This window comes from Triturus cristatus, chromosome 4_1 (assembly GCF_964204655.1).
Source record: "Triturus cristatus chromosome 4_1, aTriCri1.1, whole genome shotgun sequence".
Lineage (NCBI taxonomy): Eukaryota > Metazoa > Chordata > Amphibia > Caudata > Salamandridae > Triturus > Triturus cristatus.
The window spans coordinates 342,146,735-342,172,497 of NC_140585.1; the positions used below are offsets into that span (position 1 = coordinate 342,146,735).

General features: G+C 43.7%; 1 long non-coding RNA gene across 1 annotated transcript in view; it reads left to right on the top strand.

Moving 5' to 3' along the window:
- The window catches only part of LOC146854921 (uncharacterized), a 53,388-nt gene extending 42,141 nt beyond the window's left edge, over nucleotides 1–11,247 (top strand). Inside the window, exon 3 of the long non-coding RNA XR_014981246.1 lies at nucleotides 10,953–11,247. This is a non-coding gene — a long non-coding RNA (uncharacterized LOC146854921). The remainder of the gene's footprint in view (nucleotides 1–10,952) is intronic.
- Nucleotides 11,248–25,763: the final 14,516 nt, after the last annotated feature.

Sequence of the window (25,763 nt, forward strand, 5' to 3'; positions counted from 1 at the left end):
AATTCTATGTGTTGATGGTGAAGAAAATGAAAGAAGTTCATCAAGAGCCTCTAACATGGATAACCCCAGATCGTGGGGGGTAAGACGCAAATATATGTTAGCAACCATCACCTTCGAGCCATCCATAAATTTAAGGACGATAGAGAGAATGTCCGGGGAATGAGAATCTATTACTTTCACTGTACATCCCAGGTGCGTAGATACCCAGATGCACAGTCCCCCCGAAGGTCTTTCTCTAGGTCCCTGTACAGCGGGTAGATGGAATGTAGCAAATCCCACCCTTGTGGGGGCAGTCACCATCCAGGTTTCTTGAAACAAGCACAGATCATACTGATCCACCAACTCACCTCATTCTGGATTGGATAGCTTAGATCTCAGTCCTGCTACATTCCAGGATCCTAATAGTGATCTTGGGGATTCCACCCTATGAGGATTGGGTGAGGTGGAAGAGGGCATGTTGGTAGAAGGAGTCCCTGCAGAATTGTCCAGTTCAAATCCATCTCTTAGCAAACTTGTATCTGCACCTGGGCTTGGGGGGATTATTCCCAGACCTAGTTCCTTATCCCCAGAAACCTCCACGGGGCACCCAGCTACGTTGGAATTCGTTTTTTTAGACCCCAATGAGTGAAATAGTCAATCTACATTATTCAAGGCACTAAATCCATTGTCTGTGGGTATATTATATTCTTACTTATTCTAGATTTGATGTATATGTACCTAATACCTTTAGTGGTTTTCAGTTAATCCTCAATGAGATTTATCTGGTAAAAATAGCAAGCTTGAATCCCAACCGCTGCACACCAATGTGAGAAGTTGGCCTGGTATATGCTGACCACTAATTAAAGTGGGCACCTTGTACCAGTCCAAACAACCATTATTGATGATTAGGTTAAAGACAACCTTTTTAAAAAAAGCTATCTTAGTGGTAGCTGTGGAGAGCAGCTTTCAGGCTAAGTCTCGAAGGAATGTAAAGCACCTTGTTTTACCAGATCAGAACTTCCTGAATGACCAAATGAAAGGAGAACTACACTAGAGATATAAAAAATATATGTATTTATTACTAAACACTCTCTACTAACCTCTTTATGAAATTAGAGCACAAAGCACACAATATTAAATCACTAGAACGACAGTAAATAGCAAAATACACAGCGGGCTCCAGGGGGAGACCAAACCATATACTAAGAAAGTGGAATAACAACCACAACTTAACTAGACACAGTGCCTAGAGCACGTAGAATCACTGGGACCCCAAGGAACCACCCAAAGTGGTGACACAGGCGACCCACGGAGGGCGGGTGCAGTATGAGAACACAGGCGCGAGCTCCGTATAATCCTATGGGAAAGTCGTGGTTGGAATTTTAGAGTTTAAGGACACTTCGGAGAGGACTTTAAGCAAACCCCTTGTAACATAGAAGGTTCTAAGGCCAGCACCCTTGAAAGTACCGAGATACCCGTGTTACCTATCCCAGAGGAGCCGGGTGCATAGGGGTCAAGTGGTGTCAGAAACCTTCGTAGTTTTCAATGGCGTGATGCGAAAAAGTGCTGCTGCCGGGAAGATGAAAAGTGTCTGGTGGAATCAAAGCCTGGATCCGAGGTGAGAAGAACCTGAAAGCAGAGGAGACAGAGTCTGGGTCACTTCAGGGAGACCAGGGGCTCAGTAGACGAATGCCCACCAATGTTGGGTGCTTCAGGTGAGAAGAAAGGATGCTTGACTCTGCAGCCACGGGGACCAGGAGACGTCGACGACAACCAAAGTCCGGAGGTGAGCTGTCTCACGAAGGATGTCGAATGCTGGGGGTCAGTGTCCGGATCAAACACCAACAAGCCATGGCAACTGCAACCCACGCGGGCAGAGGAAACAAGCTACGGTGATGATCAGCAAGGTCCTGGGGAGTCAGTGCACGTCTGGAGCAACTAGGAAAGCCCAAGGAAAGTCACAGTTACCTTCACAGGGACCCACAGGCTAACGGACCAGGGATCGCGAAGGGACCTCGAGCTAAATCACAGAATACCAGCCCACGGAACACTCGTGGAGTGTAGGCCGAAAATCTTCGGTGGAAATACTGCTCGGGGTCAGGACTACACGTAGCCCGAAGCACGGCTTCAGAGATTGCCAAAAAGCATATGCTGCTACAAAAGTACACGGTGCACAGGGGTCGATTACATGGTCCCCACAAGGGATACAGGTCTCAGGATTACTGAGAGAACTGATCAACCTCAGGGACGCTCGGGAACCCACCTGTTGTGTTGCAAAAATCTTCGGAGTCCTCAGGAGCTGGGGAGATGCAAACTGGTCAGATGCATTAAAGGTGCCTGCCTTGCAGGGGAGTAACTCCTTTACTCCAAGGGAGATTCTTCACTCATCCAGCGTAGTGTAAATCATCAAAGTACTTGGTTTCTGTAGCAGAGTTTAGTCCAGGTAAAATCTAAAGTTCTGTAGTCAGGGGTTCCTACTTTATACCCAAGGAAGGTGTGGGACAAACTCTGGGGATCCACCTATGGGAGGGTCAGGACAGAGGGGTGGGTATACCCATGTCCTTTGTCCAGTTTCATGCCAGAGCAGGAGCCAATGGCTACTGCAACTGGTTTGAACTGGACTATGCACAGGGACACTAAATGTGCCCCTAGTGCAGACTTCAAACACTCTCAGAGTGCACCCACCCAGCCCCAATACACTAAATCCTGCCTGGAAGGTGATCACACCTCCGTGTGACAGGAAACTTATTGTCAAGCCTTCCCCTGCTCGAGCTTCTCTCAGCAGCAGGAGGGCAGACTCGTGTCTGTGGCTGGCAGCATCCATTTTGTGATGCCCAGGTCGAGAAAGCTGGTACCGGGTAGCCCGGTGACCCACAGTAGTGGTTCTAGAAGGGAGGCATCATACCTCTCACACCAGATACTGGTGAGGAGGTATGATTCCAAGGTGTTTGACAGCAAACAGGACATGTTTCTAAGCAGCCGTTTTAAAGTTAGCATTTACCGCGAGGTTATAATGCACTTAAAGATATATGGTTGGCTGCATCACAAACAACACCGGAAAATAGGTTCCGAAGGCTGCAGATGGGCACTGCTCATGCATGGGCACCCTGTCACATAAAACCCAGCACCCTGCCTTCAGGATTGATAAGGCCCGCCATAGGGGTGACTTATAGGTTTATATGTGCAGTGATTTAGAATAGATATAGTGAACCTATATCTAGGTTAGTGGTGCATGCACCACCTTACACAGGCTGCAGTAGCAGACATGTGGTGTCAGTTTGAATGGTCTCTCAGGGGTGGCATAATACATGCAGCAGCCCCTAGGAGGCCTCTGGGGTACCTATGCCCTGGGTACATAGTATACCATGTACTAGGGACTGATAAGGGTCCCCCAGAATCCAATCTGGAGTGTACCTAAAGTACATGCAATCAATATATAGGAGAAAACAGCTAGACTGGGGTGCTGGTTAGCAGGATCCCAGTCAGTCTAAGTCGAAAACAGTGATACATAAGCAAAAAGTGGGGGTAACTATAAGAAGCAGATCCTACTCTCCTACACTTACTTAATGACAAAATCAAATATTCGATAACTTAAGCAGAAACAAAACTTTGCCAAAATTACGTTAGGCTGCCTGGGGCAAAACTGGATTAAAAGCAGTTCTGTCACTCATCACACCTACAGAGCTAAAATTCCCATCCTTGGTTAGGAGGGTTAATGACCGTGGCTCAGAGAACAATGGGATGCCTCTGAGCCCAGGAAAGGCTAATGTATGTTAACCGCTGACCACTTAGCAGAGATTAGTTATCTGGGAATTGACAGGAACAGTTGGCAGGACTAAGGGCAGCTTTAACACTACCTCTTTTGACTTGGAGATCTCATGGAGTGTTCATCCCCAGGACTCTTATAGGCAGTCAGGCTCCAGCCATAGAAGGAGGGAAAACCAGTGAGTGGCCTAGAAGGTGAAGACAGGCCTGCATGGTGAAAGAAGGGTCCTGTTGTGTTAAAATTTAGAATCCTTGGCAATTTTACAGCTAGGCATAGAGGAAGTACCATAAAAGGAGGTGAAGAGACTATACTAAGATAGTTAGAATTGGATGGTACATTCTTTCCAGTCACTGACTAGTGCACAGGATATATTTAGCACCTCGACTACCACCTTCTCAGAACATTCCTGGACCTGGGAAGGCCGCATAAGAAGAAGACGGTCCTGCTGGAAGAAGAAGAATCCCGACTTTGGAGTCCTGCTGGAAGAAGAGTACTCAAGCAACAACTTAATGTCTCCTGAATCCTGGTGGCACCCATGGACTGGAACTACCCTTCAAGGATCACATGGTTGGCCTCCTATTTAACTGCCTCAGGGACACTAAAAGTCAAAGGACTCCTGATTCCTAGAGGGCCTAGCCTACCAAAGAGGACTAGAGCCTACAGGAGACCTGGCTGGAGAGATAGCTGGAGCCCACAAGCCTGTTGTCAGGAGCTTGGGGCTGCTATACTGACTAGAAAAAGCTTTTCCAGCAGTTCGAACTTAGTCTGAAGGTAAAACCTCTGACCATGGCAACCTGCTTGGTTTATCCGACTCCGCTCCATCTCAATTTGCCTAAAGTGGCACCAAAGGCCCGGCTCAATTTTCATTGTTGTTTTTCCATACTGCTTGAATTTTTCCTGACACTTTGTGCCTTAAATCTTTGAAAAATCATGTCTCCTCTTTCTTTTAACCTATTTTGATAACCACAATGGCTTTTTGCTCATGACATTTTTCTCTATTTCCCTAATTCGGTATGCGAATTTTATTGTGTTGTGTTCTTTACTTTCGAATTGTTGGTAATGCTGGAACTTAACAAGCACTTCTCTGGGAAATGCCTGCTGCTTGTACTATAAATACCAGGTGTTGAGCATAGATTCTCTCAGAATTGTGCTTTGACTTAATCACTGGGGAATTATCGAGTTGGTAGCAGTGCCTCCATCCCAAATTAATAACCTAATTTCTAACACTGATCATATCACAATCGAAAGAGATGGACAGTAAAAGTATTCCTTATAGGTTTGCAGCCCTTTATCATGCAACCAAGAGCGAAAAAAAAGTGACATAATCGCAAAAGTTTTCATGGCATATAAAGTTCTACTGCCATTTTTACAAGCCAGGTAGGGTACCAAACCTCTTCTGAAGAGGAAGTAAAAGGAGTACATTTAGAAATATCATCACTCAAGGACTAATGGAAACTGAATACTATTTAAGGTATAAAGATGGATCTGTCCTGAAGACTAGCTTATAAGGAAAACTCAAATGCATGGTCTCCAAATTGCCAAAATGAAGGCTTTACCACTAAGAAATCAACCTGTGAGATGGAATGTCCAATGCCACCTGTATGTACTGTAAGGGTGCGAAAGGCAGAGATAGAAGAGGATTTATCACCAAAGTAAAATTCTAAAAAGCAATAAGAGAATATATTCAGCAGCAATACCCCAGATGAGAGGGCTATGCTTACAGTTGGAAAAGGCCCCCCTGACTAGGGGTGGGCAAAACTATTTTGCAGAGCAGGTGAAATCCACCCTTTTTCATACATTTCTAGGAAGCAAACATGGGCCACAAAAACAGCCCAAATTAGCTCTTCGGGTGTACCTGAGAGATGGGCGTATTTCACAGTTCGTGGACTTTAGGCCTGATGTAGAGTTTCACAGATTGCTTACTCCATCACAAATGTGATGGATATACTGTCTGCTTTAGTACCAGTGCCATAGGATATACTGCACTTGCAAAAAGGGGGTATATCCATCCTGTGTGTGATTAGTAGCCCATTTTCCAAACTCTAAATCAAGACATTTGTCTGGTTTCTCTGGCAAAACGAGGTCCAGGGACGACCACACACACTGCTGGGCAGTTGTGTGGTTTTCTGAACCTTGATTTGCTAGGAAGAACCACACAGATTTCGTGAACCAGTTAGTGGCTCCTCTCAGATCAGAAGGGCAGTGTTGCCACATCTCCTCCAACAAGGCCTTAAACTACACTTTTGACATAGGATAGAATAATTTGGCTGAGACCACCTCTTTCTCCAATGTTCAATGAGACTACTCTCCTAAAGAGGAGCTGCACAAACAGAATTCTTGGAGGACGAGACAATGTCCTTTTGTTATGCCTCCTCTTACTTATATATTTCCTTTTCCATCCCATATTGCTTCTCCCACACACCAGGGTCTCAGAGTGAATGGAAGTAGCCATTAACAAAGTGACCCATATATACAGCATTAAACCCCAGAAGTGCACATGCAATCATCTGGGTGCTTGTAAATCGACTTCCACTTCCTTTTGCCTCCTGGTGTGCTTGTTTACAGATGCTGGGAAATCCGAGCATACCATGCGGGATATACTGTGGAGCACAAGAGATCAAGGTACATCTTTAGAAACACCATGAAATCCTACAGTTCACCATGTTATGGAGAATTGAGATGGAAAAGCTGGTAGCCCCTTCTCCGAGTATGTCGACGAATTGGCACAGGTTCCAAAAGAGAGATACTCACCAGACCACTGCATTGCCTAATTTTAGTTTATTTTTGTATGTCTTTCTTCGGCCCAGGCAGAGCTTTAGAAAGTTTAGAATCAGCTATCTTTTTTGTGGCTCACGTACGACTCCAATATGTCAAAAGCTGCTCTAGACTGAAGGTAGCTGAATCTAAAAATGGTTAATCCTGCTCATCCCCTTGGCGAGCCAGACTCTGGGGCTGGTTTTCTCTGAACTAGGCCCAAGATAAGAACTTCATGTACTACAGAATCTGTTTTCTTAGCGATGAAAGACATAGAGGAATAAATATGGAGCAGGTGCATTTACATTTGATACATTTTATTAAAGAAGCCATAAAATAGATATGCATGGAATAGAATATGTATTATACCAACATATCTAGTATAACATCTTAAATACTTAAGAAAGAGCCATCATTTGAAGACAATTAGAATAAAGAAAGAAAAAGAGGAAAGAAAAGGCAAAAGAGAAAGACAGATATATAAGTAAGTTAAAAAAACTGAAGGAGTCAATAGAAATTTAGTAAAAAGCAACCACAATAAACGTTCTAAATGTTACTTTTGGTATCTACAGCACAATGAGTTTAAGTCCTTGGTTATCACATATATTATTACTCCAAGACTGAAAAGATAATGTAGAAACATCTTTATAACACAATGCCATTTGTCTTAAGGCAAAGGCAATACAAGGACACAATGATTTAAGATTATAAGTACAATTACAGCAACAAGGTAAAAATGACCCCAGATCATATTATCAAAGGAAAGGGAATGTTAAATTTAAATCTCAAAACATTTAGTCCATACTAATTTCCAGAATGAATTAACATATTGACAGTAAATTAACATGCAGCATTGTACATTTTCCATTATTTAAATTTCCAGCATAAATTAGAAACAGAAATATCAAACCTAGAAATGTGAACTGCAGTAAAGAGCAATTGATAAAAAAAGAGCAATAGAATAATACTTGCTGACTTAGATGATTTGAATAATTTGAGCTATATTTTGTTCCAAGTTTTTATATCAAATTCACGCTGCATAGCTTGTTCCCAGAATAGTTCGAATGAAGATTTAGTTCTGATTATGCTGACTATTGAAGTCATTTATAAATGACAGTGGTCTTTGGTATACTACCATTCCAAATCAGATTACGAAAACCTTTTTGGTGGTATATCAATGAGTGGAAGTAAATTCGAGAACCCAAATAAATAAGTATAAATGGACTTTTTTGAATCCGCTCTGCCTTTTATCATGTATTTGACTAGGCGACTTGCTGTGTACGTTATCTGCCTAATTACGTGTCAATAAAAAGATTTGATCCTAAAGAGTTTTGAACATATATTGCCAATTAATACAGTCAAATGCTTTTTGGCATCCAGGGATAAGACTGATACTTGAATCATAGCTTTTGAAGCTAGTGAAATACCACTGGAGAAAACCTGCAGTGAGCAGTCAACCTGCCCTTAATAAATCTTGATTGGCCAGTTTATATAAAATACTGCATAACAGATTTGAGATATGTGGTCAAGATTTTGCATGCATTTTGAAATTAAATTAATAAATAAAAAGGGTCAATAATTTTTTGCAAAACTTCGGCTCATTATCTTTTTTATGGATTGGTCATGAGTGCTTCTAACAAGCTACCCGTGGCACATGCTTTATGAAGGAATGTTGCAATTGGGTTCCACCCATTAAGTAAACCCGGATGGTTTGCTTTTAGGATAACCCGGTTTTGTACTTTTTACTGTGGGTGAGCCTCAGTACATGTGTCTCATCCATAGTAATCATGGCAAATGGACTGTGCATGTTTACCACCTTTTAAGATAAGGCTGCTGCAAAGCAGAAAAGGTAAGGGGCACTTGTCTGGTTACAAGTGCACATGCACAAAACAAAAAGAACCCAGTTGAAGGACTAGCGATGGACAAATCCTCCACAATGAGAAAAAAACACTGTTTTTCTTAGAAATCCCTCATTCACCAGGGCTGTCCCTTGGTGGCATGCTTCATCATTGGGGTTCTTCCTGATTAGCTGCGGATCGAGGCATGCTGCGACCAGACGAAATGTGCGGAAGCACTTTTTTTGTATTGTCTATGATGAAGACAGTGGTGTGGGAGTGGAGTGAAGGCGCTACACACATTTAAAAATGCCTGACTAGTAGGTTGCCCTACTTTATTCCTGCCTCTGGTCAGTATGGTTAAAATCAGGGGAAGAAAGGAAAGAGTGTCAATAAATCTCTTCCTTTCTGGTCAACATGTTTCGAGCCATGTCCCTATTGGCTCTTCGTCAGGCCCTAAGGAACCTAGTTACTATTGGTACCCCTCCTCAAACAATCCCTGTTTTTCTCTCATTGTGGAGGGGTTTTCCATTGCTAGGCCTTCAACTGGGTTCTTTTTGTTTGTGCATATGATCTATTACTGAGGAGGGTGAACCCAGTTATTTCTCTTCCTCCCCCCCTTTCTTGTACAAGTGCTCTTGCACAAATGTGCATGCTGCATGTTGGAGGCTACTGTTGTGCACAGCTTGATAACTGCCTTTTGTCACCCTATTGTGCCACGTTAATTACATTTATCTCCAGCAGCAGGAACAAAGGCCACCCAAAACAAAGGGAGCAATTAACAGTGCTTCACCCAGCTCCGGAGGAGGTAGGGGGTGGGGCTGAATGATCTGCTTCATTGTGATAAATGTGGGCTGACCTCCTACTACCGCGGATCTGGTTTGCAACTCCCACCTCATTAGGTTCTGGTTTGGCATGTTGTTTACTACGTCTGGTGACTCTGTGGTGGTCATTTTTGCCGGTGTTGTCACCCCACATTCATCACTCTGATGAGGCATCACTGTTTTTGGCTAGTATGCCCTGATGTGCCCTACATGCCTATCCAGGCTGTTTGCAGTGATGTACCTTGCTATTTTGTCTCATCTTTTGCTTTACCTTGGCCCTGGTTGCTTGTCACACTTACAAGAGCACATATGCAGTTTTTCGCAGTCATTTTGTCTCAGGCATAACCCCTTTCATCCTGATCTTGTTAAGGGATCGAAACATCGTTGACCACAGTACCTTGACTCAAAATGTTGTAAATTGTCTATCCTTGCATGTGAGTATAGGTACTTAGTATTTGTGACTTGACCATTGTCTTCTTATATTAGTCACATTAAAAAAAAAAACCTGAGCTTAGAATTTTTCTTGACTTCTCTTTTGTGTGTTCTCCCACTTTTATGGTTTTTACTTTAATTTAATAAAAGCATATGATTTTTTATTTTGGAACCAGACATAGACTTGATTGTATCTCTATGTATCAATGCTTTTTGTTATTTTGCATGTAAGGAACCCTTGTTCCGGGAGAAATGCTTCTGTTAATGCAGCATTACGATGTTTTCAATGAATTACAAACTGAAAGCAAGGTTGTTTCCCGGTGCCCACTCAGTCACCTCCTACTAGTACTTCACTACATTATTATTTCCTAAGATTGGTCCCAGCCTACCAAAAAATAGAAAAAACAATTCTTGGCATATGCCAAATTTTTCGGGCCAAAGGCTATATGTATATAATTACCATGGCTTCCATGAAGGATTTACGCCTGTTCACATATTTCCCTTTCATCATGTTCATTGACTGACTAAGCACAGGCTTAGCACATGATAAAGAGTGACGCCCCACTATTCTATAGCAAAACCTCTACTTGGCCTAATCCCTCTAACTTACCTTTCAGTAGAGTAACCTTCCTTACTGCCAAGTGAAGGTATTTTTTGAAAATAATTTGGAGGTGGGGGATGGGGCGAGGCTCTGGAGTAAAGTAGGACCAAGTGCCTGATTTAGAGTTTGGCAGATGGGATACTGTGTGACGAACGTGCCAAATAAAATATATATCAAGTTCCCACCCCTGTACAGCAGTGCATTGTTTTTTCCTCTGTCTACTTACAGCAGACAGGATATCCGTGTTTATATGTGGCATGTGTGACGTAGTATTATTATTATTATTCATGTGCCTCTTTGGATTCAGGGTAGAATTGAAAGGCAGTCAGAGAAGAGCATGGCCATTGGAATTAAAGTAAGATAAGACTGCAGAGAATACCAGACCTGACGCTATCATGCCTCCATAAAGGTCACACAACTAGAATACTATTAATTGTGATGCATAAATGCCTTACTCATTAATGAGAGGTAATTTTTCTTTTTACATACAAAGCGTCTGTTTAGTTTTTACTATGAAATCCTTCAGACAAAAAAAATCACATCACTTTAATTTTGGTGGTATTCTGGCTAAATTCCTTGCAGTCAGTGTTTTATGTGATACATGTGTGAGGGAAATTTGGCCCTGTGGCTAATCACATCAAAGATTCCAATGGCCCTAGGGGATTAGCAATGTTATGCTACTGTGTCACTAAATAAACAAGTGTGTGCACTGACCCTTATTTACAAGTTGTCTTTTTCCTTTTTTTTCTTTCTTGATATAGCTACTCCTGCTGTCCACCATCACAGCAGGAAATAGCCACCCAGCTGCGGCGGAGGCCATTCAGGCTGAATATGACCGGCTGGTGACTTTGGAGGAGAAGGAGGCGGAAGCATGTGCCACTGCTCCCAGTACCTCCAGCCAGCTGCCAACGCCTCAATCCCAGTCATATCATCGCCAGTAACACCAGTAGTCGGGATCCACTACTGCTGCCCCCCATTATTACCCACAGACTGCCTCTTCCACAATGTCCTACGGTGCTGCTTCGCCAAGAGGTGGCATGCCTTCACATCCGGACAGATACCCTCTATAAAATTTTTTTATATACTTTCTTTGGTGGGAGGGACTTTTGTTATAGGTGGGGAGGATGGGAATTGGGAAGGGCAGTTGGGGGCAAGGAGGACTTTGTTGGACTCACTTTGTACATTGGTTGGGACAATTTATATATTTGTTTGAGGAGGGGGTGGGCCTGTTGTGGTTGGACAGGTTGGGTTTTATTTGTTAAAAAAAATAAATGGGGATTGTTTCTTCATATGTCTTTTGTCTTTGCACGGCTTTTAACACAGCCTGTTTTTTTTTATTTGTCAAAAAGCTGCCCTCTGAACAGTCACATACTATACATCGACTTTTCCTCCTCGACTTTCCCTTGCTGATTCTTAAGTCCCTTGCGATATAATTTTTATTTGCTAGGTTACTTACTTTACTTATACCCAAACAATACCTTGCTACGAGAGTGGGAATTACGCAGACTAGGTCGGTCTTATTGTTTGGGGATATTAACTTTTGTTACTTTTGCAGCACCCAGCCACTTATCAAAGTTATACCAGTTATACCCTTTTCCTACTACCATCTGTAATTATATTGACAACTAGGGGGTATGCCTATACCATACATAAAAAAAAATCCTACTCTTCAATAGAAGTTACAAATCTAATGAGATCACTTCACTTCTTAGTTCTCTTACCTGAATAGATGAAGCAAGGGCTGCTACCTCTTTCAATCTTCCAAAACCTTATTGCAGGGTTTCCCAAAGTACCTTCTTAATGGTGGTGTTAGTAGTAGCAGGCTAGAGCGCTAACAGGGAAGACATCACAAGCAAAGTCCCACTCCCACCTAGGTGAACCATAACTGTAGGATTAATCAGAATGATTATCCATCACTGCCTGCCATAACTCTGTATTTTCTTTTAATCTAGTTGCCTACTAGATTGAAAGAAAATACAGAGTTAGTGGGTTTTATATCATAACTTATGTAACTTATGAAAGATCAGAATACCACCATGACACAAATATCTGATATTAAAACTAACTGCCATAACTTCTGAGCAATGGGGAGCTAGTATTTAATTAATGTATTCAAACACTTATAATGAAATCCTATATTCAGGAGGAATGGACTCAACACAGGAGAAGGTTAAGCATTTAAGCAACACAAGGCCTGAATGATGATGTTGAAGAATTATGTTATATAAGACTGTGTATCCCTTTTATGCGTGGGTTGGTAAGTGAGGCTGACGTGAGCTACTGCTCAGGTAAGAGATGATCCCGCAGTGGGTTGGTGTTGCTTTCACCACATCTGCCGCACCAACGTGTGATCCATTTATGATATAAATTCATAAGTCATATCTCAATACATCACACAGCCTGGGGGAAGAGGGTAAGGGATTTGGTGAATGGATGAGCATGGGAATTTAGGGAAAGGTTTGACAAAGACAAACACTACACAACAACAGTATTCATCAGGGCGATGAGCAGCACATCATCATCCTCTAATCTGCTGGGGAAACAACCGAAGGAATGACAGTTCAAGTAAATGAATTGCAAACAGTCCTTCAGCCCCAGAGACCCATGTTATTATGTATCTAAATGTTATGTCATCTAAGTAATACAAATTATGGAGTGAACCCACACACTTCTAAAAATCATACTATGTATAAATGCCAAATTGGGTGAAGCATATGCATTCTACTTGGAATGTCCGTCTTGGGTGCCTGGCTGAACCGGTCCGGTAAGGTAAGCAGGAGTATTATGGAGCTTTTGCCTTTCATGCAGGAGAAGAGAAGGTACGGCACGAACACATCAGCCAACACCTTCAGAGACTCCACTGGCTTCCCGTGGAGAAGAGAGTCACCTTAAAAATCCTCACTCACGCCTACAAATGCCTACACAACAACGGACCCAAATACCTCAGTGACAGAATAAACGTCCATGTACCCAAAAGAAACCTGCGATCGCCCAACCTTGCACTGGCCGAAACCTCACACATCCACAGAGCCAGAGCAGATGGAAGATAGTTCTCTCACATTGCAGCCAAGACCTTGAATGAACTACCAGCAGACATCAGATGCACCCCCTCCCTGAACACCTTCAGGAAGACTCTCAAGACCTGGCTCTTCGGCTGAATGGAACTGCGGACCCCCCAGCACCTTGAGACCCTCACGGGTGAGTAGCGTGCTTACAATTCCCTGATTGATTGATTGATTGAAGGTAAGGCCTATGGATTTTAAAACAGAAATGATATTGTAGAGTCAAGGAGAAGGACAGAAGATAAGCTTCATGAGAAGTGGACCATGAGGCAGAGCAAGAGCATAGGCTGCAGCAATCATTCATTATGACTCATGTGCGATTAACTTTGAAGTGAGAGCAATTTTACAACCAATCCCAGACAAGTAGCTGCATGTACCTGGCTGATAAATCTCACAACTATCATAACATTTAGCTGAGTGCACCCATCAGGTAATGATGTTACATCACATGTCTGTCTCCAGTTACAGGCCTCCCTCGACCACAACCACATAATAGAGGAGTTAGTTTCACATTTGAACCAGCACACACTACTCAATATTTCCCAAATCAACTCACCTCTCTCCAGTCCATATGGCTGAGTGGGCCTCTTAGACTCATCATCATGTTGGTTTCCCTTTGAAGTAGATAACTTCTTCTTCTGGCTGTTGAGGTAGTTCCTGTTATGAAAACCTAGGACACACTCACTTCCAAGGTGTATTTGGTGTTCTGAATGTTTCTGACACTAGTCTTTTATGTGAACCCTTGTAATCTGTTGCATTAGTCAAGGATGTTTCTAGTGATATTGACCGACAAAAAGACATGATGTTCTTTTGATCATTCCCAGAGATTAACATGTTGTATTGCAATTTGCCACTTCATGTTGTATTGCTCTTGCCAATGTTCGTTTTTATTATATTTAAATCACCAAAGCTGTTGTTTCCAAGGACAGTACTGGGACACGTTGTTAAATGCTTCAAAGACGTTTTGGTAACCATTGAGCCGGTACACGAGTTATGCAAATCATCCTCAGAACACGTTTCAACCGTTTCTAGAGTCATGCACGCCGGTACACGAGTTATGCAAATCATCCTCAGAACACGTATTAATCGTTTCCAGAACCATGCGCGCTCAGCTCTATTTAAACCCCACCCGCCTTGCTTCAGTGCTTCGCTTCTTGTGAACTCCACTTACCTGACTCCGTCTCCTGTTGGCTCAGCGCTCCCCGCCTTGAATCCAGGACCCTGCTCCGAGTCTTGACATCCCGGAGACTCCGGTGGTGCCTTCTTCCGCTTCCTGGAGGTCGTCATCGAACTTCCTGTAAAAACAAAAGAAAGAGAAAAGGTCAACAACATCAGTTGCTTAGCAACCCTCGAGGAAATGAAGGTAACGCTAAAAACAAAAGAACTTATGAGGTAAGAGCACTTTGTTTCAAGCATACTTTCGTCACAAGGACTCATCGGGAGAGAAACCTGATTAACCTTTCACGAACTAAAGTAAAAGGAGTTATTGGCAGGTTGGCAACTTCAGGAATATTTTAGGACTACGCTAATTCAGCGGTAGGCTTTGAGATCTAGAAGCTTACGAACTACAACAGTAAAGAAACAATTCTGGAGTTAAACAAAGAACTTGGGTACTTTAAAAATAAGGCCAGATCTTTACTGCCGGCAATATTGTGTACCAGATATATATATTTTTGGAAAGACTTTATTTTCTTTTATTTGTTAAATCATTTCAGAATCCCGTTTTAAGTTAAGATCCAAGAGACTATCAGGTATAATGTTTTGATAGAGATGATTAATGAGAGTTACATTTAGTTAAGGTAGCTGAGCATTCATTTTTTATTGAAATTATTGTTTATTTGTTACAGAGAGATAAATACTGAATAACCACAGTGCAAAGATATAATCTAGATGGTCATTTCAACGTCCAGGTTCATTTCTGTGGTATGTTTTAGAAAGAACAGAAATAAGTGTTTTACAGAGAAATCTAAGGACAATTACTTAGCGAGTTACAATTGTATTTTTGTGTCTTTAAAGGCAGGTGTTCCTGAAACCTAGAAAAACTGAAAATACAGAAATTCACCCTGGCCATTGTCTGAACGACATCACCACCGAGACACCAGTGTTATCTTTTCTCTCTCTCTTCCCATTCCCCCCTTCCCCCGGGGGTCAGACGGCATCGCAAGAAATTTAACTATTTGCGCTGCCGGCTGACTTCAGGGAGATTCGGGGACAGGCAGCATCGAAGGAGGAACAACCGGAGTTCAGGTGGGTGACTTTGCAACAGAAAGCAAAGCCTAAAAACCCACGTTCCTTCTTCGATTCTGCATAATGGATCAGGGGGAGGGGGTGTTAGATCCTTCCCAGTTAACTACACTGGTCCGTAAACTTACTGAAGAAATGCAGGAATTAAGGCAGGAGAATCACACTCTTAGACACGAATTAGTGAAAACCAAGACTGGGTTCACCAGCTGGAGGGATTCTAGTTTCGAACAAAATAAACCCCTCATTGCACCAGCTAAATTTGGTCCCACCTTTACTTACCCTTCTACCACCTCAGGTTCAAACCCAGAACAAAATCTTCAGGTTACTGTACATTCCCCCAGTCCAGTTCCATTAGCCAATCCAGAGCTTTTTACTGCGAACACTAGCCAGTTTTCAATTTTTATGAGCCAGTGTCAACTACATTTTTTGTGCAAACCTCAGATTTTTACTACTGATACTTCTAAGGTAGCTTTCATTATTTCTTACCTCGGAGGAGTGGCTGCAAATTGGGCAATGCCCCTTGCGGATACTAATGATCCCTTAATACATAATTGAACAGATTTCAAGACAGCCATGTCAAGTTTATTTGCCAAACATGTATTTATTCATGCTTCAGACAACGAGCTTTTAAATTTGCGTCAAGGCTCAAAAGATTTAATTACGTATATTACTAATTTTAATAGGTTATTATCAGAAACACATTGGCCTGAAGACAAAAGAATTTCTTTGTTTTATCGAGGTCTCCGAGATGACTTAAAAGATTAATTAGCACACATAGTAAACTTACCTGATGAGTATACTGAATTTCTAGACTTAGTAGTGAAACTAGACCATAGATTGGGAGAGCGAAAAAGCGAGAGACCAAGAGGGGATTTTAGAGCTCTACATTTTAAAACAGAGAAAAAAGATGTAGAGGACAAAAATGTTCACCCTGAACCTATGCAGATAGGGGTTTTGAAAGGCCCCCTTTCAATGGAAGAAAAGGATCGTAGGAGAAACGGGAATCTTTGCCTTTATTGTGGTAAACCAGGACACTACGCTAAAGATTGTCCAAACAAGCCAACTAAAAGAAAGGGAGTTGCAGCTTTAGATTCAAGTTCCGGGGAAACGGAAAACTAGTCTTCCCGAAGGAAGAAGAGATCGTTTCTTCGGGAAAATTGTCAACTCAGGTCTCTCATTATGCAACAAATGTCTTAACCCATACACCAAGACACTTGACGGTAAGGCTAACTTTTATAATTACAATACAACAAAGATATAGCTTGTCCGTCATGATAGATTCAGGCGCTACAGCTGGCCAGCAAGTTAGGAGGAACACGAATTCCGAAAAAAGAACCAGAAGTAGTTCGGGCAGTGGATGGGTCAGCTTTATCATCAGGATTAATAAAATTTCACACCCAACCAATACCTATCGTCAGTGAAAATGGGCACACTGAGGAACTAATTTTTTATCTCATTGATACTCCAACTTTTGGAGTTATCCTTGGAGTGCCCTGGCTTGAACAGCACAACCCCAACATCGATTGGGTTAAAAGAACCATAACTTTAGACTCTGCATTTTGCAGGCATCACTGTTACCAGGACATTGAAGACCCAATACTTCCTTTGTTTTGTTCAGCAGTGATTCCATCAGTTCCAGAACTTCCGGAACTATACCAAGATATCTCCAAGGTCTTTGACCCAGTACAAGCAACCCAATTACCGCCTCACAGAATTTACGACTGCAGAATAGATCTCATCCCAGGTGCAGTCTTACCCTGCAGCAGAATTTATGCCCTGACCGAGCCAGAGAATCAATACCTAAAGAATTACTTGGAAGAACTACTTGAAAAAGGGTTTATAGGACATTCTACCTCACCTGTCTCTTCGCCGCTTTTTTTGTAGCTAAGAAATCTGGCGATTTGAGAGCATGTATTTATTATCGCGCAGTAAATAAGGCAACAATAAAAAAATCGGTACCCTCTACCATTGATTCCAGTTTTGTTAAATCAGGTCAAAGGCTCCAGTATATATACTAAATTGGATTTACGCGGCGCTTACCACCGAGTCCGCGTAAAAGAGGGTGACGAATGGAAGACAGCATTCCGCACTAAATATGGCCTGTTTGAGTATACTGTAATGCCATTTGGACTCTGTAATGCACCAGCCGCATTTCAGTATTTCATTAATGAAGTTTTACATGATCTACTAGATGTTTGCGTTATAGTATATATAGATGACATTCTGATTTTTTCCAAAACTGAAGAAGAACATACCAAACATGTTCGATCCGTTCTACAAAGATTAAGAGACAATTCTTTGTATGTAAAACTTGAGAAATGCATCTTCAATACTCAAAGAGTAGAATTTCTAGGTTATTGGCTCTCCTCAGACGGAATTAAAATGGACCCAGCAAAGGTGGAAGCAATCCTAAATTGGCCCACCCCAACTTCTGTAAAGGAAACTCAAAGAGTGTTGGGCTTCGCCAATTTTTATCGGCGGTTTATATCTAACTTTTCAGACATAGTAACGCCTATCACTCACTTACTTCGAAAAGGCGTGAAATTCCAATGGAATTCAGATACAGAACAGGCCTTTACCAAATTAAAAAGGGCTTTCACTTCAGCGCCAATTTTGATCCACCCTGATCCAGACAGACCTTTCTTTGTTGAAGCTGATGCTTCACAAACAGCCTTGGGAGGGGTCTTAATGCAAAAATATACTACCACTGGACACCTTCATCCAATCGCTTTCTATTCTAGAAAACTCTTGCCCGCAGAACAAAATTTCACAATTGCCGAAAGGGAATTGTTGGCAATTAAGGCAGTTTTTCTTGAATGGAGACATCATTTATTAGGTGCAAAACATACCGTGACTATATTTTCTGATCATAAGAACTTACAGTTCTTTTCAACAGTTAAAGCGCTAACTCCCAGACAAATGCGTTGGCTGTCATTTTTTAGTGAATTCGATTTCATTATCACTTACCGTCCCGGGCAAAAACAACTTTTGTCTGATACCTTGTCAAGGTTAGTTTGTGATAAAAAACCTAATGAAAAGATAGAACCACCCAGTATCGTACCTTCAGAAAAAATAATAGCGACATCACAAGTAGACACTTTTCTCACTCAAGTAAAAACCAAGACTCTGTCCTTGAGTCAAAAGGAGTGGCTTTCTCAAAAACAAAATTCAGTACATGAAGGTTATTTTTTCCACAATAAGAAACTGTTCATTCCTCAAGGTTAATTACGGCAACAAATTCTAAAGTGGAATCATGATTCTTGTTCTGCAGGACACCCTGGGATAAGTAAAACCTTGGAACTCTGTTCAAGGCATTTTTGGTGGCATAAGATCAGTCAGGACGTAAAACAATATGTAAAAACATGTCCAGTCTGTGCTAGACAAAAAGCTTCCCACCAATCTCCCACTGGGCTTTTACAACCATTACCTATTCCGCCGTCCCCATGGCACACAATTAGTTTAGACTTCATTACTGATTTACCCGACTCACATACTTCTACTACAATTCTAGTAGTAGTAGATCAACTATCCAAGATGGGACATTTTATTCCGTTACACAAACTACCATCTGCAAGGGAATTTAGTGACATTTTCATACAACAAATTGTAAGGCTACATGGATTTCCCAGTAAGATTATTTCGGACAGGGACCCTCAATTCATTTCGAAATTTTGGGGACAATTGTGCAAGAGGTTAGGCATAGAAATAGCTCTTTTCTCAGCTTTCCACCCACAGACTGATGGCCAGACAGAAAGGGTTAATCAGTATTTAGAGCAGAGTTTACGTTGTCTAACTTCCACAGTAACATCTAGTTGGGATGGAAGCTTTGCCTTTGGCGGAGTTTTCTTACAACAACAGTTATCATTCTGCACTTGGTTGTTCACCTTTCTTTTTTATTACCGGAATGCATCCATGAAGTTTACCAACCATTCTACCTGACACTTTCGATGTCACGCCAGCAATAGCTGATCGACTCCACACCCTACAAGAATATCAAGAAAAGGCTAAACAAAGTCTAGCTAAGAATAAATTAAAGATGAAATTGACAGTTGACAAACAGGAACCAAACACCACCTTATAAGATGGGGGATTTGGTATGGTTGTCAACAAGAAATATTCAAATGGATGGCCCAAGAAAACTAAAACTCAGATTCATTGGTCCTTACCCTATTGAAAAAATCCTGAACCCCGTGTCAGTTAAATTAACCTTGCCTAAAGATTTTAACATACACCCTATATTTCATGTTTCGTTATTAAAGCCACATGATCCTTCCACTCGACAGGACAACCCACCGCCACCAGTCATAGTCGGTGATCATGTCGAATATGAGGTGAACCGCATAATAGATTCAAAGCGAATTCATGGTAAACTGTATTATTTGATTGATTGGAAGGGTTATGATGTATCGGAACGTTCCTGGGAACCAGACAAAAATGTACACGCCCCACGTCTCATAAAGGCCTTTCATGCCTTACACCCGGAAAAACCCCGCCCAGTAAGACGACCTTTGGGGGGGAAACTGTTATGAAAACCTAGGACACACTCACTTCAAAGGTGTATTTGGTGTTCTGAATGTTTCCGACACTAGTCTTTTATGTGAACCCTTGTAATCTGTTGCATTAGTCAAGGATGTTTCTAGTGATATTGACCGCCAAAAAGGCATGATGTTCTTTTGATCATTCCCAGAGATTAACATGTTGTATTGCTTTTGCCAATTCATGTTGTATTGCTCTTGCCAATGTTCGTTTTTATTATATTTAAATCACCAAAGCTGTTGTTTCCAAGGACAGTACTGGGACACGTTGTTAAATGCTTCAAACACGTTTTGGTAACCATCGAGCCGGTACACGAGTTATGCAAATCATCCTCAGAACAAGTTTCAACCGTTTCTAGAGTCATGCGCGCCGGTACACGAGTTATGCAAATCATCCTCAGAACACGTTTTAATCGTTTCCAGAACCATGCGCGCTCAGCTCTATTTAAACCCCACCCGCCTTGCTTCAGCGCTTCGCTTCTTGTGAACTCCACTTACCTGACTCCGTCTCCTGTTGGCTCAGCGCTCCCTGCCTTGAATCCAGGACCCTGCTCCGAGTCTTGACATCCCGGAGACTCCGGTGGTGCCGTCTTCCGCTTCCTGGAGGTCGTCATCGAACTTCCTGTAAAAACAAAAGAAAGAGAAAAGGTCAACAACAGCAGATGCTTAGCAACCCTCGAGGAAATTAAAGTAATGCTAAAAACAAAAGAACTTACAAGGTAAGAGCACTTTGTTTCAAGCATACTTTCGTCACAAGCACTCATCGGGAGAGAAACCTGATTAATCTTTCACGAACTAAAGTAAAAGGAGTTATTGGCAGGTTGGCAACTTCAGGAATATTTTAGGACTATGCTAATTCAGCGGTAGGCTTTGAGATCTAGAAGCTTACGAACTACAACAGTAAAGAAACAATTCTGGAGTTAAACAAAGAACTTGGGTACTTTAAAAATAAGGCCAGATCTTCACTGCCGGCAATATTGTGTACCAGATATATATATTTTTGGAAAGACTTTATTTTCTTTTATTTGTTAAATCATTTCAGAATCCCGTTTTAAGTTAAGATCCAAGAGACTATCAGGTATAATGTTTTGATAGAGATGATTAATGAGAGTTACATTTAGTTAAGGTAGCTGAGCATTCATTTTTTATTGAAATTATTGTTTATTTGTTACAGAGAGATAAATACTGAATAACCACAGTGCAAAGATATAATCTAGATGGTGATTTCAACGTCCAGGTTCATTTCTGTGGTATGTTTTAGAAAGAACAGAAATAAGTGTTTTACAGAGAAATCTAAGGACAATTACTTAGCGAGTTACAATTGTATTTCTGTGTCTTTAAAGGCAGGTGTTCCTGAAACTTAGAAAAATAGAAAATACAGAAACTCACCCTGGCCATTGTCCGAACGACATCACCACCGAGACACCAGTGTTATCTTTTCTCTCTCTCTTCCCATTCCCCCCTTCCCCCGGGGGTCAGACGGAATCGCAAGAAATGTAACTCTTTGCGCTGCCGGCTGACTTCAGGGAGATTTGGGGACAGGCAGCATCGAAGGAGGAACAACCGGAGTTCAGGTGGGTGACTTTGCAACAGTCCCGCCCTAAGTCCTGACTCCGAGCAACACATTGGCAGTCTTGTAAATTAAATGATCATTACTGGGGCAGCCTTGCTAGGCAAAGAAAAAAAGAAGGATAGGCATGGGACGGAGGCCGGCTTTGTCTTCAATATCCTTGAAGAGAATGGGGAGGTTTCTTCACTGCACTCTGGTCTAACTCCAATTCGGCCATACATGTTCCTAAATGGTAGGGCTGCATAAGGCAGACATAAATTATATAATGTTCCTCTAACTATATCCATTTTTTTTTTACAAAGCAGTTTGCCGATAATCTTACAGTTCTATGGTGGCGTACTCAATCAGGGAAGTAGAGTTCGTCCTCAATCTCAGGGGGTACTCTCAGAAGTTTGTCAGCTAGCGCACTTGAGTTTGATCAATCACCCTCCTCCTCCTGTGGTATTTCAGGAACAGTGTAATTCTGTGGTATGAAGGGATGGTTCATTTTTAATCATGGTCAATCTCTCCACGTTTTGCTGCGAGCGACAGGTCCTCCTAACTGTGACAACTGCGCAAGCTGCACTGAACATGCACTCAGCAGACACAATAGCTACTGTACAAGCCAGAAACTTTATTGGTAGCCTGCTAAGTTCTGGTCATTGGTTCATCTTCCCATATAAATAGACAAATAGGTTTTGATCCATGTAGACCTCTTTTGAGCCATTCAGATAGTATTGGAACTTTCCCTGTATGGTCATTGGTGCTGCCACTTGCTCGACTTCTTTTGCCTTCACCTCTGCACTTGACTTAAACCCTTCCACTTGAAACTAAGCCATTGCAGAGGTTGGGTCCGATTCTTCTGTTGCTGTTGCTGACATTGGCTGCTGTGAGACAACAGCACTGCCCTCTCTGGAGGTTGAAGGCTGCACGGCAGAACTTCTGTGCCGGACTCTAACTTCCAGCCGTTCTTCTTGCAGGTCTCTCGCTTGCTCAACAATCCACATCTTGTATAGTGACAAATCCTCTTCTAAAAAAGGTATGAAAGCGGCCAGTATTGTATTGTACTGTGGATCTAGCATTGTGGCACAGATGTACTCTTTGGATGACACAATCTCTCTTTGCAGCCTTGGATTAAAAGTCAAGCAAAGGATTAAGCTCTCAACCAACTCATGTGCTTCTCCGTTCACAACGATGAACCTTTACAACCCCTCTTTTAACTGGCCCTGTAGCAGATGCAACAACAAGTTAGCTTGGCTCATCGTACTGTCCTCCTTGCTGACTTCCCTGTGAAAACCTCAAAACGAAGTAGCCACTGTGTTGGACATTTGATTAGGCCCTATTTGTACGCCTCCATGGTCATGCTTTTCTCAGTTGCATCCCTTCCTTCGCCATCGTCCACAAGAACACCAACAGGGTCTCAACAAACACCAACGACACTCTCCGCACCGCCGAACACATGCACTTCCAGATCCACACGGACCCCAAGACCACCCTAAGAGGCACCCTCATCTACAGACCGCCCGGACCCCGACCACAATTCTGCGACTCCATCGCTGACCTCATCAGCATGCACGCACTGACCTCCACCGACTACATCCTCCTCGGAGACCTGAACTATCATCTGGAGAACAACAACGACAACAACTCCTCCACCCTGATCGACAACCTCGACAACCTCGGACTAAAACAGCTCGTCACGACGCCTACCCACATCGCCGGTCACACGCTTGATGCCATCTTCTCCTCAAGCCCCCACGTCACCTTCAGCCACGCCTCCGAACTCACCTGGACAGACCACCACTGCATTCACTTCACCTTCCGAAAACCCCTCACACACCACCGCACCCTACAGATCCCCCGCCGCTGCTGGAGCAAAGTCACTGAAGAACAACTACAGACAAACCTCGCACTCAACCCACTGACCAACCCCACCAACCCAGACGATGGTGCACGCACCCTCAGACGCTGGATGGACAACTGCGCCAGCACCTTAGTCCCGCTGAAAAAGCCTACCAACAGAGACACCAGCAAGAGAGCCAGCTGGTTCACCCCGGAACTCCTAGCATCAAAGTGCACCTGCCGGAAATTGGAGTACATATGGCACAGCAACAAGACGCCGGACAGCCGTGCTGCCCACAAAGACGCCATCCGCAACCACCACCACCTCATCAGGACCGCCAAAAGGACCTCCTTCAAAGACCGCCTTGACAACAACGCACACAACAGCAAGGAGCTCTTCAACATCGTGAAGGAACTCTCCAACCCCAGCTCCAGCGCCAACGACATCCCGCCATCACAAGCCCTGTGCGACTCCCTCGCCACCTTCTTTCACCGAAAGATCACCAACATCCATGACAGCTTCAACCCCTGGACGACCCCTACAGACCTCGACACGCCGGACCCACCGCACCCCACCGACCACGACTCCCTGACAACCTTGGCCAATGTGAGCAGAGGACACAATCAAGACCATGGGCACAATCCACTCCGGCTCCCTGTCTGACCCTCTCCCACACCACATCTTCAACAAAGTCGGCAGCTCCATCGCACCCCACCTGCACAACATCATCAACCTCTCCTTCGAGACCGCTACCTTCCCTGAGAGGTGGAAGCACACCGAGATCAACGCCCTACTGAAGAAACTCAAGGCAGATCCGAGCGACCTCAAGAACTTCCGGCCCATCTCCCTGCTTCCATTCCCAGCAAAGGTAATCGAGAAGATAGTTAACATCCAGCTCACCAGTCACCTCGAAGACAACAGCATCCTGGACCCCTCCCAATCAGGATTCCGCAGCAACCACAGCACCAAGACCGCCCTCATCGCCGCCACAGACGACATCAGGACCCTGCTAGACAACGGCGAGACGGCGGCCCTCATCCTCCTGGACCTCTCCGCCGCCTTGGACACCGTCTGCCACCGCACACTACGCACGCGCCTCCACGACACAGGGATCCGAGACAAGGCCCTGGACTGGACCACCTCCTTCCTCACCGGCAGAGAGTCCGCCTCCCCCCGTTCAGGTCCGAAGCCTCGGAGATCATCTGCGGCGTCCCGCAGGGATCCTGCCTCAGCCCGACGCTGTTCAACGTCTACATGGCACCACTCGCACGCATCGCCTGACAGCACGACCTCAACATAATCTCCTACGGCGACAACACGCAGCTGATCCTCTCCCTCACCAAGGACCCCCTCACCGCTAAATCCAACCTCCACCAGGGAATGAAGGCTGTCGCCGACTGGATGAAGGAAAGCCGACTTAAGCTGAACTCAGACAAGACGGAGATCCTCATCCTCGGACCCAACCCCTCAACATGGGGCGACTCCTGGTGGCCCGCATCATTGGGGACACCCCCGGCTCCTACCAACCACGCACGCAACCTGGGAGTCATCCTCGACTCGAAACTCACCAAGACCAAACAAGTCAACGCAGTCTCCTCTACCTGCTTCAACACCCTCCGTATGCTCCGCAAGATCTACAGATGGATCCCGACAGACACGAGGAATTCAGTTACCCAGGCCCTAGTCAGCAGCAGACTCGACTATGGAACCGCCCTCTACGCCGGAGCCTCGTCCAAGCTCATCAACAGACTGCAAAGAATCCAGAACGCCTCTGCGCTCCTGATCCTCGACGTCCCGCGCCGCGACCACATCACCCCCCACCTTAGGAACCTGCACTGGCTCCCCGTCGACAGAAGAATCTCCTTCTAGCTCCTGGTCCACGCACACAAGGCACTCCACAAAACTGTCCCAGACTATCTGAACAGTCGACTCTCCTTCAACGTACCCAACAGGAAACTCCGCTCCGCTGACCATGCCCTGGCCACGGTCCCGCGCATCCGTAGAACCAAATCGGGAGGCAGGTCCTTCTCCCACCGCGCCGCCAAGACCTGGAACATCCTGCCCCTCAACCTACGACAAACCAAAGACCTGCTGACCTTCAGGAGACGACTCAAGACCTGGCTTTTCGACCAGTAACAGCAGCACCCCCCCGCCCCCACCCTCAGCGCCTTGAAACCCTTGCGGGTAAGTAGTGCGCTTTACAAATTAACTGACTGACTGATTGATTCCTCTAGTCTAGATACTAGAATACCCTTTAGGTATTCTTGAACACTTCTCTCTCACAAAATCACCAACACTCACTTTCAGCTCCCTGACATTACATCCATGTTGAACCTGAA